General features: G+C 43.2%; 1 long non-coding RNA gene across 2 annotated transcripts; it reads right to left on the bottom strand.

Moving 5' to 3' along the window:
- Window positions 1–912: 912 nt before the first annotated feature.
- Window positions 913–5666, bottom strand: LOC128325660 (uncharacterized). 2 transcript variants are annotated; one of them, XR_008307544.1, is made up of 3 exons: window positions 5532–5666; window positions 4234–4523; window positions 913–1471 (listed from the first exon to the last, which is right to left on the bottom strand). It is a non-coding gene; the product is annotated as an uncharacterized LOC128325660 (long non-coding RNA). The 2 variants fall into 2 exon arrangements; XR_008307543.1 differs by having other exon boundaries at window positions 4234–4529.
- Window positions 5667–27269: the final 21603 nt, after the last annotated feature.

Here is a 27269-nt window from a genome sequence, read left to right on the forward strand (position 1 = left end):
TTTCTATTTCTGATTTTGAGAAGGTAAAAAAACAGCAAGAATCCTTTCTGAGCAGTAGGAAAGGGACCCCACTGTTTCTTACCATCTCCATAACCCAGTGCAAATGACAGAAGACCCACTTCTCTTCTAAGACCTCTGCCTGCGTGCCAGACAGGAAAGGATTTGAGGGAAACGAGGGGATTGGTGGTGACCACAGATAATGGCTAAACCAAATAAAGCCGAAATTTGTGGATCCCTGTCATGAGATATGATTCACTCTACTCATTAAGATTTGTGAGTTTATATTCAAAATTGACACTGCATTGTGCTTTCTGATTTATCTTGAAAATTTAAAGCAGAACCACCATGTAAATAAATTCTAGCCTGTTGAATAGTTAGTGGGGAAACTTCATGATGGCTATCTACTGAAAGACATACATACACTGATCCAGCTGGAGTCACATGTCTAGAACAGATCTTATGCAATAAGGAGCATAGATCTGGAACTCACTGTATTCCTTTGCTGATACTAGAAAGCCCTATCCAGCAACTAAGGCCCATGTGTGCACAGCCCTGGTCAGATTACTGGCAATAAATCAAACCATCTTTTCAAGAGTGGGAAATAAGAACAGGAAATTAGATCCAGTTTTCTTCACTCTCCCAAACTAGTGATTGGTTCTTTCACTGATAATCTGACCAGGGCTGCTGGACAGAGCTACTACTCTGTCACGGACATTATCTATGTGTGTCAGTAAACAACCAGCTAGAATTCAAAAACTGTTAGTAATAAATAGTTACAGGCATATCTACACAGGTTACCTGGCCTCAGTTTTTAGCAGGTTGTCACAAAATATTTGGAGTGGAATTATTAAATGGATTTGCACCTTGAAATGATAAATGATGCAAACATTCAACTTCTGACTTTTGTGGCTATCTTAAAATATATTTTGCTTCGCTGGTTTGATGAAGAATTTTATGAGGCTATACAAACTAGATATTCAAGTAAAGTAATAATAAAGAAGGAAAATAGTTCCATAAATTATGAAGAGCATAACTTTGGATAATGCTCTATACTCCTAGAGACCCTTTGGCAAGAATTCCCAAAGAGATTTATTGCTGTTAAAAATTAAATGTTTTGGCATGTCTTCAGATATTAAAGAGAACTGTTGGATGTGCTGGGAGTCCATGTCACACTCTAATGGAGTATCTTTAAACATGCTTATTGCATTTAGCACATTAAAATCAAATCACATATCATTAAAAATTATTTCAGTAGTCTTCTACTAATAGTCCTGGAGCAAAATTCTTCAGCAGTTTTAGAAAGCCACTCTCAAAAAGAGAAAGTGTGCTGTTGCCTTTCTTATTTTATCCGTTGTTATTTGAAACAGCTTTATCTTTTCAACCCATAAGTGAAGATTTAGCAGCCTGAGGACCGACCCTGATCTTCTCTCCATGTTCGCTGCTTAAAGGACATTGGCAGGAAATGGTCAGCCTGAGGACACAATGAAAGGAAACACAGCAGCAAAAGTTTCACTGATAACGTGTGGTTTGAGGTTGGTGAGCGGCTTCAGCCAGTCGTCCAGCTGTTCAGGCCAAAGTCTATATAACACACTGCTGACTCCAACAAGACCATGTCAGAAAAGCATGTGCAGGACTGATGAGTGATGCGTTACATAGCATCCAGGGAAGACAATGTATTTCCAGACATCATCATATAATTTCTTATTTTAATACATTATACTAATTCAGGAATGCTTTTTTTAAAAGAAAAGTTTAAAGGTGGTGGTGAAAAGTAGTATTGTCTGCTCTGAATTGGTATATGTAGATATAACATGGGTTCTGAAGAGCATGAACAGCAACTGAATTTGCAAGAGGGTTAAAGGTAAAACAAGTTATATAAATATATTTATGCAAATATGCATTAGCAGAAAGATTTAGCTTAACATATTCTTACACATACCTTTCCTCATTCTGCCCCCCCCCACCCCTTAGTCCAATTTTTAATAGGGATGTGCACAAACTGGCGCTTTGGCCAATTTGTCAGCAGAGGGGTCACTTCTGGTCCAATGCTGACCGGGGCGGCAAGGAGGTACACTGCTGCCCCACACCAGCGGTTTTGGAGACAGCGTCGATGGGGTAAATGCAGCGGGGGGGAGGAGGGGGTTGAGCACTCTCCCTGCTCCTTAAAGGTAACTGGCCCGAACTCCGGGCCTCCAAACTGGTTTGTGCACATCCCTAATTTTTAACTCATCCAAATAGCTTGGGGGGGAGGGGGGGGCAACTATCTGACTTGAAACTCCTGGAGCTTTCTGAGATGGGCAGCTTTACTGTGGCAGGAAGTGCCAAAAGTTTAAGCCATTTTGAGCACTGCACCAAAGTGCTACATTTTTAGGGCACATATAATACACAGTAACTGTGAATTGTCAGGAGCAAAGCTGAATAATGCCATTGGTTTTATGAATGGCACCTTAAGTCCTGACATCACTGTAAATGGTACCCGCATATGAACTCCCCCACCAGCCTAAATGTAGCAAAGCTGAGTTCAGTTGCCATTTGGAAAAGCTCCTGCCTTCTGAATCTGCAGAGTTGATCCAGCTCTTCTGTTTGTTTGTTTTTCCAAACAGTTGCAGCTTTCCAGTAAGGTTCACAAGACAAACACAAGTTTTATAATCCCCTAAGCAAGGGGTTAAGGCTGGTTCAACTGTCACATGCATAAGACAGACAGATATACCTCCATTATCTCCCTCTGCTTTGGGTTTACTCACAGCAGAGCTAGCTTCTCCCTAACCACTCCCACTAGCCTGAACCGACTACTACACCCTGCAGGGGCCAGGGGTTACATAGACATAATGAAAGTTTCATTGGCAAAAACAAAAAACCCCCAAACAAACCAATTTCATCTTTTTCTTTGTTAGCAGTTAGCTTTCCTTATGAGGCAAGGCTGCAACACTGGGGCCTTGTTGTTTAGAAAAAAGACAACTGCGGGGAGACATGATAGACGTCTATAAAATCATGCATGGTGTGGAGAAAGTGGATAGAGAGAAATTTCTCTCTCACACACATAACACAAGATATGGTGTTGGCTACTAGTTTGGATGGCTAAGAGGGGTTTGGATAACTTCATGGAGGAGAGGTCTATTGACGGCTACTAGTTGGAGAGCTATAGGCCACCTCCAGCCTCAGAGGCAGGATGCCTCTGAATACCAGTTGCAGGGGAGTAACAGGGAGGAAGGGCATGCACATACCTCTTGCCTGTGGGCTTCGCAGAGGCATCAGGTGGGCCACTGTGTGAAACAGGATGCTGGACTAGATGGGCCTTGGGCCTGATCCAGAAGGGCTGTTCTTATGTTCTTATCAGGCACTTGTATTAGTTGCTTATTTTCTATCAGATCTACCATTCTGGGCCTTAGAACAACATATTCGTTTGGACATATGCTTCTCTTATTTTCAACACAGCACATCAATGAAAAGCAACCAAAAGCAGTTTTTCACTGATGCAGACAATGAAAGGATGTTAGGGTTTTTTTAAAGGAAGCTTCAGTATTTTACTAAACATGTATATCCAAACGTGAAGCCACCACTCATGTTCTCAGGTATGCACCAGGGACTGTCTGTGGCATAAAGACATTAATATACACATTTGTTTTATTAACTCACACCTTCAGGCTGTGCTCAGCTGTCATTTCTCAGAGTCAAGGACAAACTTGCAATAGAGGCCCCGCTTCCCTTATCCCCAGAGAAGTCCTTGTTTGTTTTGAAAAAAGTTGAGGACTATTGGTGTCTGTAGAGGAATAGCTGTCTATCCCACTTCTGCCACAATGTGTGGAGGAATTCTTACTTGTCTTACCTGTGAGATAACATTTGTGGAGGAATTTCAGATCCTGCCAACCCCATGATATCAATTCTTTACTGCTGCCACCAAGTAGACTTTTCTTTTATATGGCTTGGTCTACTATAACAGCTTACACCTTTGCAAAAATACCAAAAAAAACAACAACCCCAAACCTCAGCAGAGTGGAAAGGCTCATCAGTGTGGAGTGGAGACAATTAACCAAGCTTCAATTTTTTTAAAAAAAAAATGTAACATACTTTGGAAAAATATATAGACAGTTTAAAATATTAATTTAGGTTTCTTTTTTCTTTTTTCAAACACAGTTGCCATAAGAGCATAAAGGAAGAAATAAAAGGGTCGGGGAAAACATATCCAACTAACCTTACTCAACTAGTCCCTAACATAGAGCCCTCTACAATTACCTTCTCTTGTCAGCAACGTGGCTTGTTCTTTTCTGCAGCTTAGCCACTTTTACTGGCCTGGGGTTAAATCCAGACTGGTGGTCCTGTATTTTCATTCCTCGAGAGAGTCTTCATGCTCTCTAGTGATTTTCAGCTATTGCTTGTGACTTCAGACTCTGAACCACACTGATCCGTCCTTTCTTCCTTCCTCTCTCCTTCTTCTTCCGAATCACAGCTGTACACAGCACTCCACTGCACCAACTCTGCCTTCTTGACTCTCTTTATTCTTCTTGACTCTGACTTTCTTCTCACTGTGACTGCCAACCAAACTCTCTCAAACTCTCTCTCTATATATATACACAATTTTACTCCAACAGTTTTTTTAAACAACCCAATCATGGTAACTCAATGTTCCCTCTATTTTTCAAATCTTCTCTTCTCTCCAAAACGAAATTGTCAGACTGACATTCCCAACATGGAACTAAATACAGCAGGCATGAACTTTTGACCCTGCCAGTTTCCCCACCACCACCATGTATAGGAATCTGCAAGCATATTAAACACACAATCTTATTCACAATAAAGAAGAGTTTTATGAATATTAATACAATACCAGGACTTATTTACAAAACCTCGAGGTCTCGGCCTCATTCCTCCACAGTGTCCTTAGCTGTTTTTAGTTCCTTTAAAACTTAAGCTCTTCATGTTTCTGGCTGCCTGATTTGTATAGATATAGGTAAGAGACTGGAGCTCTTCTCACGATTGGTGAGAGAAGCTCCAGGGAAGGCAGGTTCAGCCTACCTTCCCTGAAGACAATCTCCTGTTCTTCCCTCAGCAGGTTGCTCGCCCACCCAAAGGAGTGGTGGCTCGCCTGCGGCTTGCCCAGCAGCTCTGGGGTCAGGCTGCTGGGATGCGCCTGCCCCCAGGAGACCCGATTAAGCAACATTCAAGTGTGTGGGGCATTACTGGGATCCCCCCTCCCCGAGGGTGTAAGCCGCAGCTGACACACAATCAAAAATAAAATGAAGTTACGAGAGTGCTTCCTCCCTTAACCTCATTTTAGCATGAGGCTACTTAGGCAGGTTTGCTGCCAGTTAGCCACCAGGATCGGGCACAATCCTGGTGGTTCACATGAATGTGCAAAACTGGTCTGGGCTCCCTTAGCCCAGTTTTGCACGCTCGTGTGAATAGCCTCACTATGGGATATATGTAGATTAATTACACTCAAGTAACAAACGCCCTTTAGACATTGTTCATTGTTCCTGGTATAATTCTTTGCACTCTGGAGACCAAAGGCATACTGTAACTCATCCACTTACATAAGTTCAGGGCTTGTAGATCCTATCAGCAGCACTGGCTTCCGTGGCACCAGGGATCTTCATGTACCTGATTATTATGCCACTTGTCTGTCCCTCTTGCTACCATCGAGATGCCACATCAGTGATTCTTCCTGCCTGTGCATAGAAAATCACAGATGAAATAAGGAACTCTGGGACTAGTAGTTCTTGAGAGAGCATGTCATAGAGCACACAAGTTCTAGAGTCTCCTGAATAAACTTTATGTTCTAGAGCAGAGGTTCCAAAGCTTGGGCCCAGATGTTGTTGCACTACAATTCCCATTATCCCCAGCCATATTGGCTTGGGCATTGTGTCTGAGGATGATGGGAACTGTAGTGCAAAAAACCTGGAAGCCCAAGGTTGGGGAACCCCCAATCCAATGGAAAGCCTGGGCTGGCAGCTCACCACTCAGAAGGTTCTGTTTTAACACTGCTTCTGATTGGCTCCAGCAAATTCCGTAAGCTCTTACAAAATCTAGGCTCATTCTAACCCTGCCTCCCTCACAAGATGGTGAATTTGCAGCTCAGGCCAGGTCACTGAGCCCAAGTAAAGTATCCCCTTCCCTCTCCACCCCACCTCCGCCCTGCCTTGAAAAATCCTTAATAACCTATTTACCTCCTGAGGCTCTAGCCTAATTCTATTGCTATAGATGTCAATCTCCAGTTGGCAGATAGGATCAGGAGGCACATATCTTTGAGCCATTTTTAAGGGTTAAGTATATTAAAAGGGTCTGGGAAAGCCAGGGTGGAGATTTGACTGTCATTTTGACAGAGGTGCTCTTACAAACTGCATAAAAGGCCAAAAATGAACAATTCAAGCTTTTTGTGGCAAGGAGGTGCAGGGAGAGAAGTACTGCACCCATTGGATTTCTGCCTGTGATGCAATTGTTAAGACACAGAAACTCTACCATTAAAAAATGGCCTGCGTAGGAAGAAGAGGCTTCAGATTTTCCACAGCTGGGGTTCTAACTCTGACAAACAATTCCTGGCGTTTCCTATCACCCCAATACTTTTTTTGAATATTTAATTTTTCACAATATCAAGCCAATAACATCTCCAAGATTGCTTTCAATACTCTTTTGGAGATTGATACCAGTTCCTGGAGACCCCAGGACTCTGCACAGGCCCAACATGATCTGATAAGGGATGGAGGGCTGTTTACTGCCGCTCACATTCCCAAATCTGCAGAGATAACTCTCCCAAATCCCTTATGGTTTGGCCAGAATTCAGTGGAAGCCACATAACATGTGGCTTCAGGGTTGAAACTTGAAGGCTGGGTGCTGCAAAAGAATATTACAAACAAAAGAAGGAAATTTCTTGATTTAATGACAAACAGATTTTTTTTCACCGATTGAATTTTGAGAGATCAAGATGCATGTGAGGAATGCAGGTCTCCTCTGCATTAATGGGAGAATGTAATGGTTTCTTGTTAACTCCATTTCTCTGCCCTCTCACTCAGCTAGTGGCTCAGTTGTTACTGAGATGGTTATGAGTAATGTGGTTATAGAATGGTCATTGGCATTTAACTGATAATGCCAATACAATGACAAGACAATATGGATGTGCAGAAGGTTTCGACGTCAAAGCATTTCAATTCAAAACATCCATGTCAAGCTCGAAAGAGAACACCTTTTAAATAAAGGGCCTGTTTCAAACTTGGAGCAGAACAAACCCAGTTTGATCAAAACATTTTGATTTTTCGAGTGCCATTTTGGAAGCCTGTTTTCCCCTTGCTGGTTCGTTTTATGGCACTGACTGCCAATTTGCTTGCAATCTCCTTGCTTCTTGGTGGGCTGGGGGGAGGGAGAGGGGAACACAAAAGAGAGAATTTCAAAATGTATTCAAAGGGACTTGGGGGCAGAAAGAGCCCTTATAGTGTGCCTCTCTTGAAGAAGAGGATACACCAGAAGAGGAGGAAGGAAGGTTTGATTTTGTGGTTTTCTTTTCTCAGCACTGAGTATAATATGCTGTGCTATTGCTGCTATAACTATCTGGTTTTCCTGGATTTCAGATTGACAAACGCAGAACTTGGGTGCCTTCCTTCCTTGAGTTGTGGTTTGGTTGTTTATGAGCTAGTATTGTGGTGAGAAATTGACAGTGGTAGCTGAGCTCACTCTCTCTGTGTAATATTTTCTTGGTGATTGCTGTAAGATGAGCTCCATGTCTAGAGTAACTTCTGCTTCACTCACTTCTCTGGTCTGCTCTGCAATCTGCATTGCAAGGTGTACTGACTCAGTCAAAATTTGGCTGGAGACATTGGTGTAGTTGAGCTTATGGCTATGCTTGCTGCTAAGGGTACTGCTGTGGCAGCTGTTGCAAAGCTAAAAAGTATGGATGGAGTCATAATTGTGTGTGAGAGCAACTTGTGCCAATGATGTTACTGCAGTGCAGGCACTGTGGCTCACAGTTGATTCTGGGTCAGTGATTCTTCTTTGGCTATTTTTAGAATGTGTTTGAAAAAATGTGTTTTGTTCTGTGCTGGGAGGGACATATTCCTTTTACTGTGTGCCTCTAATCTGCAGTGTTTTTTTCAAGGCAGGGATGCAAAATGCATTGTAAATTGCAATTCAGAATGTGTCGTGTTTACTCTGTGAGTACAGTGTGTTCCAGCCATAAGGAACACTGAGTAACTCAAAACACCCCCATTGCTCCCTATGAGTAAGTCCTAGGGACACCAAAGTAGGTTGGGTGGTAGAGCAGGATGGGTGCTACCTACCACCCAACCCACAAAGGAAATGGGCAAGTGGGCAGTTTTTTGTTTTTTTTTTTAATCCTTTACCCCCCCAAACCCCATAGGCTTGCCCATTTCTTTTGAGGGTTGGGTGGTAGGTAACACTCATCATGCCGTACCATCCAAACACTTTGGTGTCGCTAGTACTTACCCATGGGGAACAATGGGGTGTTTAAAATTCCCCATTATTCCCTATGGCCAAATCACTCAAATCTTTATGAGGTGATTCGTCAGGACAGCCGGCAATGGCCACTGTTCTGACGAACTGATTTGAGGATTGTGCGATTCGTTTCAAGCTCAAAATGAATTGCAAACTCTGATTTGTGCACACCCCTAGTGAACCGTTCATAGGGTGGAAATGAGGTGAGTAAAGACCACAAAGTTAGTATTAGACCTAACATTTTATAGCTTTAAAAATCTCCCCTCTCTCTCCCAAATAACCCTCTTATATGGTATGACAGCATAAGGAGGAATTGTTTTTATTTGATTTTTCTCTGCCTTTTAAAAAAAAGGTGGGGGTTGGGAATCAACTGTGCAAAAATGGGTGTGTGAGCAGTGCTTGCTGCCTGCTCTTTTTGCCTTTTGTCCTAGTAACAGCTGGGAATAATTTCTGTCAGAGCTGGCAAATCTGCCCCTCTACCACATCCTTGGGGAAAGAGAAATCTCTTGAAAATAAAGGGCAATCATTAATACATTTTAACACATGTCTCTGAGGTAGATTGGGCCTCTTCTATCACATAGGCCTCAAATGCTTAGCAGTGTTAGAGGCTATTCTTACGGCCAGCCAAAACCAGGCTGAGGAAGCCAAGCTTGGTCTTGGCTGCTCTTAAGAACCATTGGCAGCCACATGGCTGTTGATGGCGCTTCAGTGGCAAGCCTTCACAGCTACCCTGTTAAATGAGGTTAAGGGAACGCTCGCTCCCCTAACCCCATTTCTCTGCTCATGTACAGCGCCATCTGCTTTTGGCTGGTGCTGCAGCAGGACTACTGGGATACCCATAATGCCCCGTGAACTTGCACGGTGCATTATGGGAGTTCCAAAGACCAGGAGGACACATCCCGTCCCCCGACCCTCTACACAAATATAATAAATAAATAAATTTAATATGTTTAATTGTAGCCTGCCAAGTTCTTTAACCCATGCCAAGTTATTTAACCCAAGTTCTTTAACTGGGATACCCATAATGCACCATGAACTTTCATGGTGTATTATGGGAGTTCCGAAGACCAGGAGGACACATCCCGTCCCCCGACCCTCTACACAAATATAATAAATAAATAAATTTAATATGTTTAATTGTAGCCTGCCAAGTTCTTTAACCACCATACAAGGAAATGCAATTCTCCTTGATAAGATTCTGAATACGGTATAAAGAATGAACAGAATCTGAATATAAAGGAACATTCAAAGGAAAAAGCATTTGCAAAAACACTTTGCCCCCACTTCTTCCTTATAATGCATTTAAAAGGTAGTGGGAGCCTTTCCTTTGCTTCTAATGGCCTGAATGCCAGCCTCTGTGTGAACTGATGATCACTGTGAGAAACAGGATGATGGACAAGATAGACCCTTGGTCCCACCACAGGGTGCTTCTTAAAATATGTTCTTAAAACAGCCCTTTTGTGAATGGAAGATGCCTTCCGCATGCAGTAAAACTCAATAAGGTTGTTCACATGCCCGAAAATGCTGGCAGGGAGGAGAGCTGGTGGGGAGGCGGGCTCCTCCCTGCTTCCTTGCACATGATCAAAATTAGTTTGAATGCTCTGCCACTTGTGCAGCACATGAGCCGCGCCACAGCAAGCAGCAGAGCAGGGAGCCAGAGGAGGCTGTCCTCTGGCATCCCTCAGTGCACTGCACCAGGAACGGGATGCATCAAGGAATTCCCCCTCAACAGAGCGTTCTTGCCACCTGGCTCTGTGTGTGCTTGGGCGGCTTGCAGCCTGCACACACACATGACCAGGTACTTGGGTAGAAGGGCCCACTTGCACCCTTCTACCTAGGTAATACCCTGAGGTAAAACCTTGGGCTAGCAGCCCTACCCCACTAGGGCAGCACAAGCCTCGGTAGGGCTGTTTGTGTGAATAGCCTTAGTGGCTGACATCCAGACTACCTTTCACTGATCCATCAGGGTTTTCTGTTGATCGAGTGGTGGATGGTGTGATTCCCCGCCCCCCAGTGAACTCCCGGTGCCTGTGCAGCCTTCAGTGTCTCCCAAAATGAAGTCCCTGATGATTGGGGGACTCTCGGGAAGATAGTTTCAGGTTGTATATTTGGCTGCAGAGGGAAGGGGAGTTAACTGAAAATTGTGCTCACCCCTGACTCAATGAAAGACCTGGCTTTGGGTTATCTGGATGTTGCCTGGTATTTTTCTCATGGTGGAAACTACTGAAAAACCAGTCATTTTTTAAAAAATTACATTTATATACCTCTTTTGCGCCAAGGTGTCTAAGAGGCTTTACAATGGAAAAAATCTCAAATCAGTAAAAATCAACAACACAATTACAAAATGGAGTGGCCTGCAAAAGATAAAACACAATTGCCTCCCACCTTCATTGTGGTGAAGGTGGTCCCTTTGGGGGCTGATGAGCTACAGTATGAGCTGCCCTGGCCTGGGTTCTCCTGTTCCTTCTCCTCAGGACACACAGATCTGGAGCAGCTCCTGGCAAAGTGGGGGAGAGGTTGCTGCCAACAAGTAGGAATTATTATTTAGAAGAGCGATACTAGTTTCTTTTTTCCCCCGCTTTAAAACTCTGCCAGGGATAACATGCCTTCTAGTTAATATATAATAAAAATGTTTACATTGAAAAAGGCCTTTCATACAATCCAGGAAAAACAGGGTTTGTGTCCGTTAATTCTGAACAAGCTTCACTGGCCTTTCCAACTGGCATTAAATCAATATTGGAGTGTCTGGCAGATCGATCACCCTCAGATATGCTGGTATGACCAAATTGGGAGGGAGGGAGAGGTCAGCACTTTGCATAGCCTTTTCTTCTTTTGATCATGGGCATAGCTTCCATTGGACAAGGGTGGCATTTGTACCTAGGCCTGGAGGGCCGGGGAACCCACAAGGCTTAGGATGCACCCTGCCACCACTGCCCTTTCTGTGCCAGGTGCTGGTGCCCTGCAGCTTTGGGGCACACACATGATGGGAGAGCTGGTCTTGTGGTAGCAAGCATGACTTGTCCCCATGGCTAAGCAGGGTCTGCCCTGGTTGCATTTGAATGGGAGACTTGATGTGTGAGCACTGCAAGATATTCCCCTCAGGGGATGAAGCCACTCTGGGAAGAGCAGAAGGTTTCAAGTTCCCTCCCTGGCTTCTCCAAGATAGGGCTGAGAGAGATTCCTGCCTGCAACCTTGGAGAAGCTGCTGCCAGTCTGTGAAGACAATACTGAGCTAGATAGACCAGTGGTCTGACTCAGTATATGGCAGTTTCCTATGTTCCTATGGGAAGAAGTGCACGGGGACTTCCTTCCTTTCTCCTCCCCTGCCCATGCTTCCTCCTTCCAGGAGGATGGCCATGACGGACTACCCCTCACCACCCTCGATGCTGCTCCATCCCCTGGCCACTGGAGGAGGGGGTTTCCCTGCCCTGATCCGTGCTGTTGAGCCAGCGCTGCTGCTGGCCATAGTGGCGGCCACATCCCACTCTATAATGACTCCAAGCCTCGCGGGAACTCCACCCCACCCCAGCAACAGCTAGGCAGCAGGCAGCTGCCACCACAATGGCAGCTGCAAGAACGGGACCAGCCCTGAGCAAACTGGTGAGAAATCGGGAGGGGAAGGTTTGAGTGGGTTATGTTGCCCTGCCCTATTGCGACTGATGTCAGATGTAGGGGGTGTGGCTTGGGGGCACGTGCTTTGCTTATGTGATGGAAGCCCCCTGGCTTCACTTTGTCCCCCTGCTGCCGGGAACCTCGCTACACTCCTGCTTTTGATAACTGACTTTCAAATAATCACGCCAACATTATTTCAGCATCTTAAGTGCGGTTCTGTCAGTGCTCCTTTTGACTGCCAAGTATTGAATCCTCCTGCTCTCCCAAAATATTGGACTCCTATCCTCTTGGAATCTTGGGTTTCCCTTTCAAACACAGGCTTAGCCAGAGCAAGCCATGATCCTCCATAGGGGCTATAATAAAGCAGCGGGCAGTGGCTGTTCATACCTTATTGCATTAGGCTCCCGTGAAACTGAGGTCATGAATCTGGTCACTCTAATAATGGGTGGAAAATTACCTTTCCCTGTGCGGTCCTGGTTGGAAACATGTGCTCATTTCAAAGAACTCAGCAGGCTGCCACCTAAATATATTAAGTGGAGAGAGTATTTCAAACCTTTGGCAAGTTCCAAAATGAAAGAAGAAAAATCTGCTTCTGGGATCGCTTAGCAAAGCAACAGAAATCTTTTAGCTGTCAAACTTAGTAGCATTGAGTGAATTTCAAAAGCTGATCGATTGAGTTAGAGCAAGTATTCAAAGAGTGGAGGTGGAAGATCAAAGCCTGAACACAGTGTTCCCTCTGGCTATGTACTCCTAATGTGCTGAGCATTATGATCCCAAACTTTCAAACACCATTTGCTTTTAGCTGGAGGCCACAGGGAGATACCATTGCCATACGAGAGCTCTTCACATCTCCTGGCAACTGTTCGGTGTGCTTAAGTTATCTTGCCTTTCTTTTCAATGATATTTTATGAAAGGAAGAGGAGTGGGAGAGAGGTTATGCAAGTACTAGAACTATTTTCAAAAAGGTGAATGAAATAACAGAGGTAACATGTCATACTGCACTGTTCTGATTACATCGGTTCTTTTCTTATGGAGCAATTATGACATTGCGAATGTCAAGTTGCAATTCTCATTGCCTCTTCTTATTGTTTATTGAAAAGTTGTTTGAGAAAAATATTGCATGAACTAATTTGGATGGAAGAATGGATGGAAAAAGGAAGAATATTACCGTATTTTACGGACTATAAGACGCTACGGACTATAAGACGCACCTTAATTTTAATCCAGTTTTTCAGAGTTTTAACATATTAAACTGTTAAAACATATAAGACGCTCCTGAATTTTGGGGGATATTTTTCGAGGAAAAAAGTGAGTCTTATAGTCCATAAAATACGGTATATACAGGAAATAGCGCGCTGTGCTGCATCTAAAGATGGCTTAGTGTAGTGTTCCAGGAAGATATCCTTCATGGGCTTCCAAATACTCCTTCCAGATTTTATTGAAGGTTTTTTGGATGGACCAGGTTCCTCTTGGATGAACACAGATGTTAGTCATTTCCAAATGTGTAGAAAAAGGTATATAAGTCTTAATTTAATTATTATTGGGCTCAATATTCTGTTTTTATGCCAAGATGTATGCTTTGTATGTGTGCAATAATTGTAAATGAGGAAGTGCTTCTGAACATGTGCAGAAGTGCATTTTAATTATCATTGAGTAACAGTAGCCATGTGTCGACAATGTCAAGTTGAGGAATATCTTTAGGAAAATGGGCGTCCCAGAACATCTCATTGTTCTCATGAGAAACCTATACACAGGACAGGAAGCCACAGTCCAGATGAAACATGGTGAAACAGACTGGTTCCAGATTGGCAAAGGAGTAAGTCAAGGCTGTATATTTTCTCCTTCTTTATTCAATTTATATGCTGAACATATACTGAGAGAAGCTGGATTGGAAGAAGATGAGCATGGTTTTAAAGTTGGAGGAAGAAACATCAATAACCTGTGCTATGCTGATGACACCACTCTGATAGCTGAGAATGTGGATGATCAGCAAGCTCTAGTTACTAATGAAAGTCAAGGAGCACAGTGAAAAAATGGGACTACAACTAAATGTAAAGAAGTATTTCAATAAAGTTTTTTCAATAAGGTTTTCCCCCATGACGCTCGATGGATGCGAAAGCTGGACATTGAAGAAGCAAGATAGAAAAAGCATTAATCCCTATGAAATATCCTTTTGTTTTGTTTTGTTTAGGATTGCAGCAATGCAACACTAGAGCTCACTCTACTTTTCTGTTTTCCTCTGTTGTACTTTTGGCATTTTAAGTAATACAAAATAAATGTACCTTTATTTTAATTGTTCCTTTATTTAAAGGTAACAAGCTATCTTTAGCATGGTGAAAGAGGAAACTCAGAGTGATGGGTAAACTTCCCTTGACTTGAATCAGAGTTGGCTTGGTAATTCTGAGCTTTCTTAGTGAGCTTTTGAAAAATGCTTATCTGCTTTCCTGGTTGAGTTCTTTCCTGGCTTCTAATGTTGATGAATGTGCTCCAATAATGCCTTATGTATGTTCTTGGAATTGTAATTCTACATGGTCTAGCTTTCATTCACATTAATGGGTTTCTTGTACTATTCTGGACCTATACCCTAAGAATTTTGGCAGTAACCCCTTGCAGAAGCCATGATGGAGAGCCACTTGGACATTCTAGGCTCCATTTCCAAAAGAAACACACCCAGAAATGAGTAGGTCTAAGATCTGGATGAAGGCCAACATCTATTTAAAATGTTTGCAAGAAAGGATCAAGAGAATTGCAAACAGAGAAGGTACTCACCAAAGGAAAGGTTTCCTAGTGAGTGGTCTGATCACATAGTTCACAGCAATTGATGCAAGTTTCAACAGTTAAAGCATCAAAAGTTAAAGGATTGAAATTAAAGAAATGTATGCAGGTGCGCATACAAAGCAACTGAATGGCTTAGGTCTGGGTTACCTGAGAGGGTGCTTTTCTCTACAAGACCCCCATTGCTCATTATGATCATCAGGAGGGGTATGTCTTTGGGTGTCACCAGTTCATCTGGTGGTGACCTGCAACCAGGCCTTCTCAGTTGTTGCGCCTAGGTTGTGGAATGCTCTCCCCATGGATATAAGAGGATTATCTTCCTAGGAAGCCTTCAGGAGAGCCTTAAAGACCCATCTTTTTAGCCTGGCTTTTAATGGCATCTAGTTTTAGTTTTAATTTTAATCTCATTTATTTTTTTTTATTTTAATTGCTTTATTATGTTTGATTATAATGTAAACTGCCCTGAACCACTTTAGGAAGGGTGGTAATATAAACTGAATAAATAAATTAAATAAACTGGCTTTGCAGTTCGTGTCATTTCAGTGCAAATCAATGGGATTTAAAAAGATTTAATATTGAAGGATGTTTGTGCGTGCAGCTACAAAGCAGCTGGGTGCCTGATCTGCTGAATGCTGGCTGCACATGTGCAGAATCTTGTTTTACATTCTGAGCTGGAGAAGAACTTTGGGGAAAGGGGCAGCCATGCTGAACAGATTTGTATTCTGAACCAAGGAATTAAGATTTTTGACGTAATCACTAGAAAACAGAATATTAGAAATTAATACCAGTATACCCCATTTCATGCCCAAATTATATGTTCATTTTATTAGCCTCTACAAGTCATTTTTCAATCAGCTATAAGGTTCATTAACCATGTGTTTGCTTTACTTAGCACACATTTTAAAAACAGAAACTTACAGTGGGCTGGTCCAGCCAATACTTTGCTCAACTGCCCACCCCCACATGAAGAAGACAGGAGTGCACTGTGAGCAGGCATGTCCTCCCCTCTGCGCCCAGTGCACCATTTCTTAATCATGTGGTCTAATTCTTACTTTTAAAGTAGTATTTGGCCTATGTGTATGGGTAGTTTGGATTAATGATGCCTGTCATGCTTAAGGAACAATGTGCTGGGGGCGGGGGGAGAGAAGTGCAGAGCACTCATGCCTTTATCACGTGGGGTGGGCTAGTTAGGCAAAGTACAGTATCATCTGAAGCAGTCCCAAACAATACAAGTAAGTATGAATAAGGCAATAAGGTCTTTCACGTGATCATCTGTGGATGCTCCAGGGGAGGGAAGAGTTCCTCTCCAATTGTCACAGACAAGCAGAGTCTCTATTTGGCTCTGCAAACCCTGAACCCTGATGAACATGGCAGCCACGGGCTCCATTCCTGAAAAAGGGAGCTGGGTCCTCCAAGGATCCAAGGAGGTATCCCAGAATGCATTGCACTCACAGTAGAGAGGCAGTCCTCAGTGCACCAACATCTCTCCTCTGATTGGCCCCTCTAGCCACAGCACTCTGACAAACATGGCCACTGACTACTGCAAACTATTTTAAACAGTTATTACACCACATGATCAAAGACCGAGGTTGGATAGCGAACTACTGTTGTTGTCCTTCCTCAGTAAAAAGCAAGGTTAAAAAGCCAGACTACCCAGTTTTGAACAGGCTGGGTAGGCAGGAGTCCCATGGGTTCTCCAGAGCAGCAGTAGCTGGCTTTACTGCCTCCTATGATCTAATTCTTGTTCCTGAGAATGGACTTAGTAGGTACATATTGAAATACCTTGCTACTATTATTACTACAAATATTTATATACTTTCAACAGAAGTTCTCAAAGCGGTTTACATAGACAAATAAATAAGATGGTTGCCTGTTACTGCTCTTTTTTAAATTCCAGTGGCTGATATAGTTTGACTAATGCTATGCATGTGCAGCTAAAAAAACCCACAAAACCACATGTGCAGCAAATGGGTTCCTGTTTTAGCTGTGCAGGCACTTGCACAGGGTGGGCAATTTTCACTGATTCTTCTTCCTCTGGAAACTCTCTGTGAAACCCACAGATATGTTCCCAAGGGTTGTGCAGACTCAGGGACATACTTGTGGAGAGCTTCCAGGAGAAGAGAAAATTGGCGGAAATTGCCCCTTGCCTCACAGAAACTCCTGCCCGGTTGAGGCAGGAATGCATTTGCCTCATGCATGCTTCTTTTGGCTTCAAGCATGCAGTTTTCAGTGGAATGTCGGCCACTGTTGCCCATTCCCCCTTTGAGATTTGTGGTTTTACACTGGAATTTTAAAAGAAGAGCCACTGTCCAAAATCCATAGGAGGAAATGCTGTCATGAGCATTTGGCTGTATAGAAGCTGTATGGGCTTTGCTACTTTTACTGAGGTAAAGAAGCAGGTTATCTTTCATACAAATTCCAAAAGGCTACTCAATTTCAAAGAAAAGGGAAGAATCCTCTTCCTACAGGCAAGGTTTTGGACTAGAGCACTTCCTTCTGCCTTCTGACTATTGTCCTCACACTTCGGTTCCTTTTATCATGAAAACAACATCTTCCTAGATCCTTCTTCAGACAGAATGGAAACATGTTGGCCCAACAATTACTAACATGACCTAACATAAACTCCTTATTTAAACAGAAATACAAATAAGATCTTACCATTTCTGATTTAATGTGTTTTTACAAGGGCCTGGGAGGAAGAAAGGGATTTAATAAATGATCAACTAAACAAGATTAAAAAGGCCGAGCTTTGGAATGCTGAGACAATCTAAAGTATTTTATTATGTGTTTTTTATTTTAATGTAGCCACTTTAGCCGTGAGCCACTCTAGGAAGGGCAGTATATAAACTGACTAAATAAATAAATAAATAATATATACTTTAGTTTTTGTTTGTCTCATGCCTTATGTATGCATGTAAGGCATGCAGGCATGCCTTATGCCTGCTGTGGCCATATTGACAATAAAGGTACATGCCCTGCTACACTGTTCATGAATTTCAAGACATTTTTAAATAAATAATATGTTTTTCCAGAAAAAACTGCTGAAGCCAAAGCTGCATTAAATCAAGGTAAAGAATTTACAATGCACACATATCTTTTGCTATATTCAAGAACATGTTATCCATATCCTTCTCAGTCTGTGTTCTACTGTAGGCCATTTACTTATCGGAAATGATATTCTAGCTGAATATTTGAATACTGTTTCTGCTTTCTGTTAGGTTTAAACCATGATTAAAGCTACATCGCTTGGCAGCTATAACTATAACACATGTAAATATAGCTGACATGTGCAGGAGTCAGATAGATTCAAGCAAGCTCAAGTTTCCAACCAGACTGTCTGACCTTGGATATATAGAGAAAGTACAACTTACTGAGCACTGGTTCTTCGGAGAGGAAGGCCTGAGTTAAAAAAACACTTTCAATTCTGAAATGTCTTTAAATAATACAACTCCAGAATTCTGATCCATAAGTAGCAAGAATGATAGACTGAATCTCCACTCATTCTAAAAGACTAGTACTTTGCACACAATCAACCATGCATACAATGAACAAGCCCTCGGGGACATATCTTCTGGAGGAACAGTATGGATGTTAGCCACTGTCTTTTTATATGTATTTCCAGTTACTCAGTGTTTTTACAAATAAATTAATTTAAAATATATGACATCAATCCAGTGATTTTGTTATTTTCCCCCACGTTTCTTTTATATTAAAAGGATATAAAACATTTTCCCAACATTTCTTTTATATTAAATGTTTGCCTCATGCCTTACATAAGGCATAAGACAAACAAACAAAAAACTAAAGTATATATTATTTATTTATATATTTAGTCAGTTTATATACTGCCCTTCCTAAAGTTTCTCATGGCTAATTGCCCTTCTATGCATATTCCAAATACCTGTTTAAGCAATGGAAACAATGGAAATAGTGCTGCACAAGTGCAGGTGTGCTGTTTTAAATAGTTGCGCAACTACCCACTTCCGCAATACTGGGACAAACTGGCACGTGTGCAGCAGTGCTAGTTGATGAGCAATGCCGGTGTTGTGCATTAAGTTGGCCACTGTGCTTTATGGGGTCTACTTCCTAGTAAATGTGTTTAGGATTGTAGTCTAGGTCAGCACACCTACCTGGAAACCCCAATGTAAGCCTTATGCCAGAATATTTATTTATTTATTTATTTATTTATTTTTATTTGATTTGTATATACCACCCTTCCAAAATGGCTCAAGGCAGTATACAAGAATAAGTATGCAAAGGCTCAAGCTGTATTTTTTAGCATAGCTATATCTAATAATAATAATAATAATAATAATAATAATAATAATACTAGACCAGATGCTAGTAAATTGAAAGATATGAAAGACAAGAAGCTGAAGAATGAAAACACCAAACAGTATCTGATCCAAAAATACCACCTAGATTCAAGGAAAATTAAAGAAGTCCTGGAAATAATAAAGCAGCAAATATCAGCAGTGTCAAAGAAGATTAGCAGATATGATGCCAGAATTACACAACACAGGCAGAATCTCCAATTCCAGTCGAACCAGAGACATTTCTACCAAAGCATAGAAGGAGAAACTGCAAGAAACATAGAAACACCAAATAAAGAAGAAACAGTGCAAATCTGGGGGAAATTATGGGACAATCCAATAGATTATAATAAAAAAGCAGGCTGGATGAAAGAGGTCAAAAAATGTAACCAACAAATGCAAGATCTAATAATAACACCAGAATTAATAAGTGAAAGAGCAAAGAAAATTTAAAATTGGACTGCGCCAGGTGACGATGAACTGCATGGCTTTTGGCTTAAACACCTAACAAGCCTTTATAAACAACTATCAAAACAGTTCAATCACATTTTGCAAGGAGGTGATATTGAACAATGGCTAACAACTGGGAAAACTCATCTCATCATGAAAGACCCAGCAAAAGGTGCAGTTCCAAGTAATTATAGACTGATAACCTGTCTGCCAACCATGTTCAAATTATTAACTGGAATACTAGCAGATGAAGTCATGCAACACTTATTAACTAACAAACAGCTTCCAATTGAACAGAAAGGAAATTGCCCGAACACCAGAGGCACAAAAGACCAGCTGCTGATTGACAAAATGATTTTAGAAAATTGCAAGAGAAGAAAAACCAATCTAAGTGTTGCATGGATTGACTACAAGAAAGCCTTCGATTCATTGCCTCACACATGGATACTAACATGTTTAAAAAGAAATGGTGTCAGCAAAAACATTCAGATATTTATTAAAAAAGCAATGAGCATGTGGAGTACACAGTTAACAATCAATGGCGAGACACTTAGACAGGTTAGCATTAGAAGAGGCATTTTCCAAGGGGACTCACTATCCCCTCTGTTGTTTGTAATCGCCATGACCCCACTTTCACAAATACTAAACAAAACAGGCCTCGGATACCAAACATCTAAAACATCAAGTCAAATCAACCATCTGCTGTACATGGACAATCTGAAGTTGTATGGAAAGTTCCAGTCAGAAATCGAATCACTGCTAAACACTGTCCGTATATTCAGTAGCGATATAGCAATGGAGTTTGGACTAGACAAGTGTGCTGCATTAATAATGAACAGAGGGAAAATAACAAAAACAGAAGGAATAGAACTGCCCAATGGAAGCAAGATCAAGAACCTGGAAGAGAAAGAACATTACAAATACTTGGGCATTCTCCAGGCTGATAACATCGCACACACTGAAGTTAAAAGAAAAATTGGAAGTGAATACATCAGGTGAGTTAGAAAAATCCTAAAGTCCAAACTCAATGGCGGGAACACCATACAAGCCATAAACACCTGGGCTATACCTGTTATCAGATACACTGCAGGAATAATAGACTGGACCCAGGCAGAGCTAGAGATGCTAGATCGTAAGACCAGGAAAGTCATGACCATCAATCATGCTCTGCACCCCCGCACTGATGTAGATAGGCTATACCTCCCTCGCAGCTCAGGTGGAAGAGGAATGCTGCAAGTCCATCAAGCAGTAGAGGAGGAGAAAAGAGGCCTTGAAGAATATATCAAGGACAGTGAAGAAGATGCACTTCAAATGGTCAATAATGCGAAACTATTCAACACCAATGAAACAAAGCAGGCCTACAAGAAAGAACAAGTCAAGAACCGAGCATAAAAATGGAAAAATAAGCCACTGCATGGTCAATATTTGCACAATATAAGTGGAAAATCAGACATCACCAAGAACTGGCAATGGCTTAAGAATGGCAACTTGAAGAAAGAAACAGAGGGTTTAATACTGGCTGCACAAGAACAGGCACTAAGAACAAATGCAATAAGAGCAAAAGTCGAAAGATCCACAACAAACAGCAAGTGCCGCCTTTGTAAAGAAGTAGATGAAACCAGAGGCGTAACTATAGGGGGGGCAGGGGGGGCACGTGCCCCGGGCGACATCTTTTCTGGTCACATGGGGGGCGCCACCATGACCACATTTTTAAAATTTTTTAAAAAATTTTGTTAATACAAATGTTTCCTGCTCAGTGCAGCAGCGCTGCAGCAGTCAAGGGAGCGCATTGGTGCCCCCTTCCCCACGAGCGGTCCCTTCCGCGCCGCCTGCGGCCCCCCCCCATTGCTTTGCTGGCGCCTGGCGACCAGTCAGTGGCCTGGCTTGGCGGCGGCGGGCGCTTGTGAGGAAAAACCTAAGTATAATGTAGTATGTTGGGGGGGCGATGGGGGGGCGCAGTGGGGGGGGCACCATTTCAGTGCTTGCCCCGGGCACCGTTTTCCCTAGTTACGCCTCTGGATGAAACCCTGGACCACCTAATCAGCTGTTGTAAAAAGATCGCACAGACTGACTACAAACAAAGGCATGCCAAAGTAGCAGGGATGATACACTGGAACATCTGCAAAAAATACAAGCTACCTGTAGCCAAAAATTGGTGGGACCATAAAATTGAAAAAGTTGAAGAAAATGAAGATGTAAACATATTATGGGACTTCCGACTACAAACAGACAAACATCTGCCACACAATACACCAGATATAACTGTAGTCGAGAAGAAAGAAAAACAAGTCAAAATAATCGACATAGCAGTACCAGGGGATAGCAGAATAGAAGAAAAAGAAATAGAGAAAATCACCAAATACAAAGATCTACAAATTGAAATTGAAAGGCTGTGGCAGAAAAAGACCCAAATAATCCCAGTGGTAATTGGCGCCCTGGGTGCAGTTCCAAAAGACCTTGAAGAGCACCTCAACACCATAGGGGCTACAGAAATCACCATCAGCCAATTACAAAAAGCAGCTTTACTGGGAACAGCCTATATTCTGCGACGATATCTATAACAATTGACAATAAAATTCTGGCATCCCAGGTCCTTGGGAAGGACTTGATGTCTGGATAAAACAAACCAGTCAATAACACCTGTCTGACTGTGTATGTGTAAACAAGAAATAATTGACATAGCAATACCAGGGAATAGCAGAACAGAAGAAAAGAAATAGAAAAAAATAACAAAATACAAAGATCTACAAATTGAAATTGAAAGGCTGTGGCAGAAAAAGACCAAAATAATCCAAGTCGTATTTGGCGCCCTAGGTGCAATTCCAAAACAACTTGAAGAGCACCTCAAGACCATAGGGGCCACAGAAATCACCATCAGCCAATTACAAAAAGCAACATTATTGGGAACAGCCTATATTCTGCGACAATATCTATAATAACAACAAGAACAATATTGATAACAAAACTCAGCCCTCCCAGGTCCTTGAAAAGGACTTGATATCTGGATAAAACAAACCAGTCAATAACACCTGCCTGACTGTGTAAACAAGAAATCCTATCTAATAAAAGGCCTTGGAACGTTGGGGATCTGCGTCCCTGTCTCTCTGGGCTGTTCTGGGCCTGCGTGAAGCGCAGAACAGCCCAAGGGAGACAGGACCGCCAATGCCAGTGTCCCAAAGCCACCAAACACTCGACCTCCTGCCATCGCCCACCCACCCTCCACCACCGTTCCGGCCCCACCGGCGACCATTTCGTGCCTATCCCCAGTCCTCATCGCTGTCTGCCCGCCCGCCCGCCTCCCATCACTGTCCCGGCCCCACCCGCGGCCATTTCGGGCCAATCCCTGGTCCTCCTTGCACGGAACCCACGGGCAGCCATTTCACCCCAAGCACTGCCGTTGGCCGCCTGCCCTCCCTCCCTCCCAACTGCCGAGCCCTCCTTACCCCGGCCATGTCCGTCGGGTTAAAAACTCCTTAATTTCCAAGAGAGAGAGGAGCTCGCAAGCAGAGCTCCTCTCTTTGCAACGGCTCTGCCCGTACTGGCGGTTTGGGCGTAAAGGGCGTCCTTTACGCCCAAACCGCCAGTACGGGCAGAGTCTTTGCAAAGGGAGGAGCTCTGCTTGTGAGCTCCTCTCTCTCTCAGAAATTAAGGAGTTTTTAACCCGACGGACATGGCCGGGGTAAGGAGGGCTCGGCAGTTTGGAGGGCGGGCGGCCAACGGGCAGCGGTGGCGGCGGCGTGGGCCAATTTGGCCCGGACGAAGGACTCGGAACTTGGGAGGGAGGGTGGGCGGGAGGGCAGCGGAGCCAGCGGCAGAGAAAGAGAGAGAGAGATAGGGGAAGGAGTGAGGGAGGGAGATAGGACAATAGAAAGATAAAAAGAAGGAAAGAAGGAAGAAGAGAAAAGAGAGAGGAGGGAAGGAAAAGGACAATAGAAACAAGGAGGGAGGGAGGGAAAGTAGGAAAGAGAGAAGGAAGGAAGGAAGGAAGGAAGGAAGGAAGGAAGGAAGGAAGAAGGAAAAAAAGGAGAAAGAAATGAGGGAGAAGGACCAAAAAAAAAAAAAAAAAACAAAGGGGGAGGGAGGGAGGAGCAGCCAGCCCCAAAGAACAAGCCCATTAAAGAAAGAAAAGAGGAAAAGACCAAGAAAACAGAAAGATGGGAGTTAGAAGAGGTGGAAGAAAGAAAGGAAGAGAGAGAGAGGGGGAGAGAAGAAAGGAAGACAAGGAAACAGAGGAAGAGAGAGAGGAAAGGAAGACAAAGGAAAGACAGGGGGGAAAAACAAAATAAAAGGAAAGGAATAAAGAGAGAGGAAAGGAATAAAGGGAACAACAACAACAGGTACTAGCGCCCATTATTTTAACGTGCTTACAATTACTAGTAATAATATATTTAGTTAATAAACAAATTTGTTAGCTGCTCCATAACAAGCTGTTTTCTGGGCAGCTCACAACACAACATTAAAACATCAATTAACACACATAAAATACATCAACTCACAACACACACACACACACACACACACAAATACAAAACAATTTCAAAATTTGTTTTAAAAAAAAAATTTTAAAAATCAATTTTAAAGAGGCTGAGTGAACAGAAAGGTCTTCACATGGCATCTAAAAGAACAAAGTGCCAGTGCCAGATGAACGTCACTGAGGAGGTTGTCCTATAAATGGAGTGTAACCACAGAAAAAGCCCTCTCCATAGTAGCCACCTGCCTCACCTCATTTGGCAGGGGCACTTGGAGCAGGGCCTCCAAAAATGATCTTTAGGTCTTAAGGTCTGAGCCGAAACATATGAGGCAAGGCGCTCTCACAGGTAACCCGGGCCCAAGCCATTTAGGTCTTTTTACGGTTAAATCCAGCATTTTGAATTGGGTCCAGAAATGGACTGGGATCCAGTGCAGCTGACGAAGCACTGGTGTAATATAATCAAGGTGCCCAGTCCCAGTTAATTAACTTGCAGCCCTATTTTGCGCCAATAGCAGGTTCCGCACCATTTTCAAAGGTGCCCCACATACAACACATTGCAGTAGTCTAAGAGGAAGGTTATCAGAACATGAGTAACTGTAACTGTGGCCAAGTGATCACTATAGAGGTAGAGTCTCGGTGTATCAGCCAAAGCTGATAAAAGGTGCTCTGAGCCACAGAGGCCACTTGAGCCTCTAGTGACAATGCTGGATTGATACACTCCCCACAGTCTGTGAACCTGGTCCTTCAGGGGGAGTGCAGCCCCATCTAGAACAGGCTAAACATCATTCACCCATGCAGAGGAACCACCAGCCAACAGTACTTCTATCTTGTCTGGATTGAATCTCAACTTGTTCACCCTCATCATATCCATTACTGCATCCAGGCACTGATCCAGGATAGTCACTGCCTCACCTGGGTCTGAAAAAACAGAGAGATACAACTGAGTGTCATCTGAATACTGATGACACCTCAGGCCAAATCTCCAGATGACCTCTCCGAGCGGTTTCATGTAGATATTAAAAGGCATTGGTGACAGAATGGAACCCTGCAGAACCCCCAAGCACAGCTGCCAAGAAGTAGACCCGTAATCCCCCAGCACTACCTTTTGGAAATGGGCCTCGAGGTAGGAATGGAACCACCTCCAAGCAGTGCTTGCCACACCCAACTTGGTATCCTGTCCAAAAGGATACCATAGTCAATGGTATCAAAAGCCACTGAGAGGTCCCAGAGGATTAACTCTGCTTGTCACTCTCTCTACACAGGTCATCCCACAGGGCAACCAAAACAGATTCTGTTACAAAGCCAGGCCTGAAGCCTGATTGAAATGATCTAGATAATCCATTTCTTCCAAGAGAATCTAGATTCCATTTTTGTACGAAATATTAAATATTCCACTCAGCTGTGTATAAAGTGAAATATACAGTAAGAGAATAGAGACAGTATATACTGACAGAATATACTGGGAGACCCAGTTTGGGGCGGTGAGTGGGGAGGGAGCCCTGGGCGGCCGGATTGGCCGCCCACACGATTGCTGGCTCCATGACGGAGCCAGTGGGGGCTGGGGGCAGAGAGGGCCAATTGCCCCCCGCAAGCTCCAGCCTGCCTTGCGTGAGTGTGCAAGGCATGCTGGTGAGATCCCCAGAGCTGGGAGGTGGCTTTTTGCCTTCCCTCTGGGGGTTTCTTCATGAGTAGGCGCAGCGTGAAGCCGCGCCGCAGCTACCCACGATCTATAAAACCAGGTTTGCGGAGCACTCGCTCCGCAAACCTGGTTTTAGGGCAGGGGTTCTTGAGCGGGTTACCCGCTCTAGAACCACCAGGCTCACAGCCGAGTCTGGTGGTTCTTATGATCTGCAAAAATTGGGCTAGGCTCTCCTAGCCTGATCTTTGCAGATCGTGAGAATAGCCCCACCATGAATCAATAATATCATTTCCCACAGATTTTTAAGAACTGAAAAGTAATAGCTCTTTTAGAGCTGAAAAAGACCGACAGCTTAAAAAGAAAGGTTACCAGTTTTTAGAGACCTCATATTGATTCAGTGCAATTTTTATATGTGCTCTTATGAATAATGTATACATGCCTATAGCTGTCAGTTACATCTCCTGATAAGTGAAAATAAATACATTTTGTGCAATACACTTAAAGCCTGGATGTTGCTCAAGACTAAATAAGGCTGCAGATGCATGAAATGTCAAAGGCATCTGACAAAACATTTTGTTTTAAATGAGATAAGTGATCAAAAATTTACTGCCAGTGAGTTCAGATATATCAACCTGAGAAGCAATTGTTTGATAGAAAATCTTATAAACATTGGCTTGGATCCTAAGATGTCTAGTATGAGGGGGGAAACCGTTCCACTTGTCAGTGGAATGGAGGGGGAGGTACTACAATTTCTGCAAACTCTTTCCTCTATCCACAGCCCCACACACTAATTCTCATACCATTCTAGAAGATCTTCTGAGATCTTAACTACACATTAAGCTAAATGCATTATTAGAAAACAGGGTTAACACAGAAGTAATCCTTTCATCTTTAAAAATTAGCTGCTGCAGTCCTGATCCAGTTAAGGACCATGGCATGTGGTTAGGAGGGTCAATATTTTCTTTCTACGCCATTTTTGCACTGAAATTCCCTGTCTATAGCAGCAAGAAAATACTCAAAATCCTGCGGGACTGTGGCCACAACATGGATGCAGTGGAAGGAAAGAAGGACAGGAGTCATGATCTTGAAAACAAAGGAACCCTTCTCGTGATCAATGAGAAGAGCTCCGTGGAAATCTGCGGGGAGAGCGGGTTTTATTTACCCTCCCCGCAGACGGTCACTGATTGCCTGCCCAGACGAACACCAGCTCCTGCCGATGGCTCTGGGGGTCAGGTGCAGGGAAATGCTGCTGTGCAGTGGGGCGTCCGGCCCCAAGAGCCCCAATAATGCATCACGGTGCATTACTGGGACCCCCTCCTCCTGAATGTGCCTGCTGCAGCTGAAAACAACCGCAGCTGACACACAATCAAACAAGTGAGGTAAAGGAAGCACTCACTCTCTTAACCTCATTTTAACAGGAGGCTACTTGGGCCAGTTTGCTGCTGTGTAGCCACCAGGCTTGTTCCTAATCCCGGTGGTTCACACGAGTGTGCAAAATCATACTGGGCTACCTTAGCCTAGTTTTGCAAGCTCATTGAATAGCCTCAAAGAGTTATTTTATTGAGTGATA

Source organism: Hemicordylus capensis, chromosome 5, assembly GCF_027244095.1.
Source record: "Hemicordylus capensis ecotype Gifberg chromosome 5, rHemCap1.1.pri, whole genome shotgun sequence".
Taxonomy (NCBI): Eukaryota; Metazoa; Chordata; class Lepidosauria; order Squamata; family Cordylidae; genus Hemicordylus; species Hemicordylus capensis.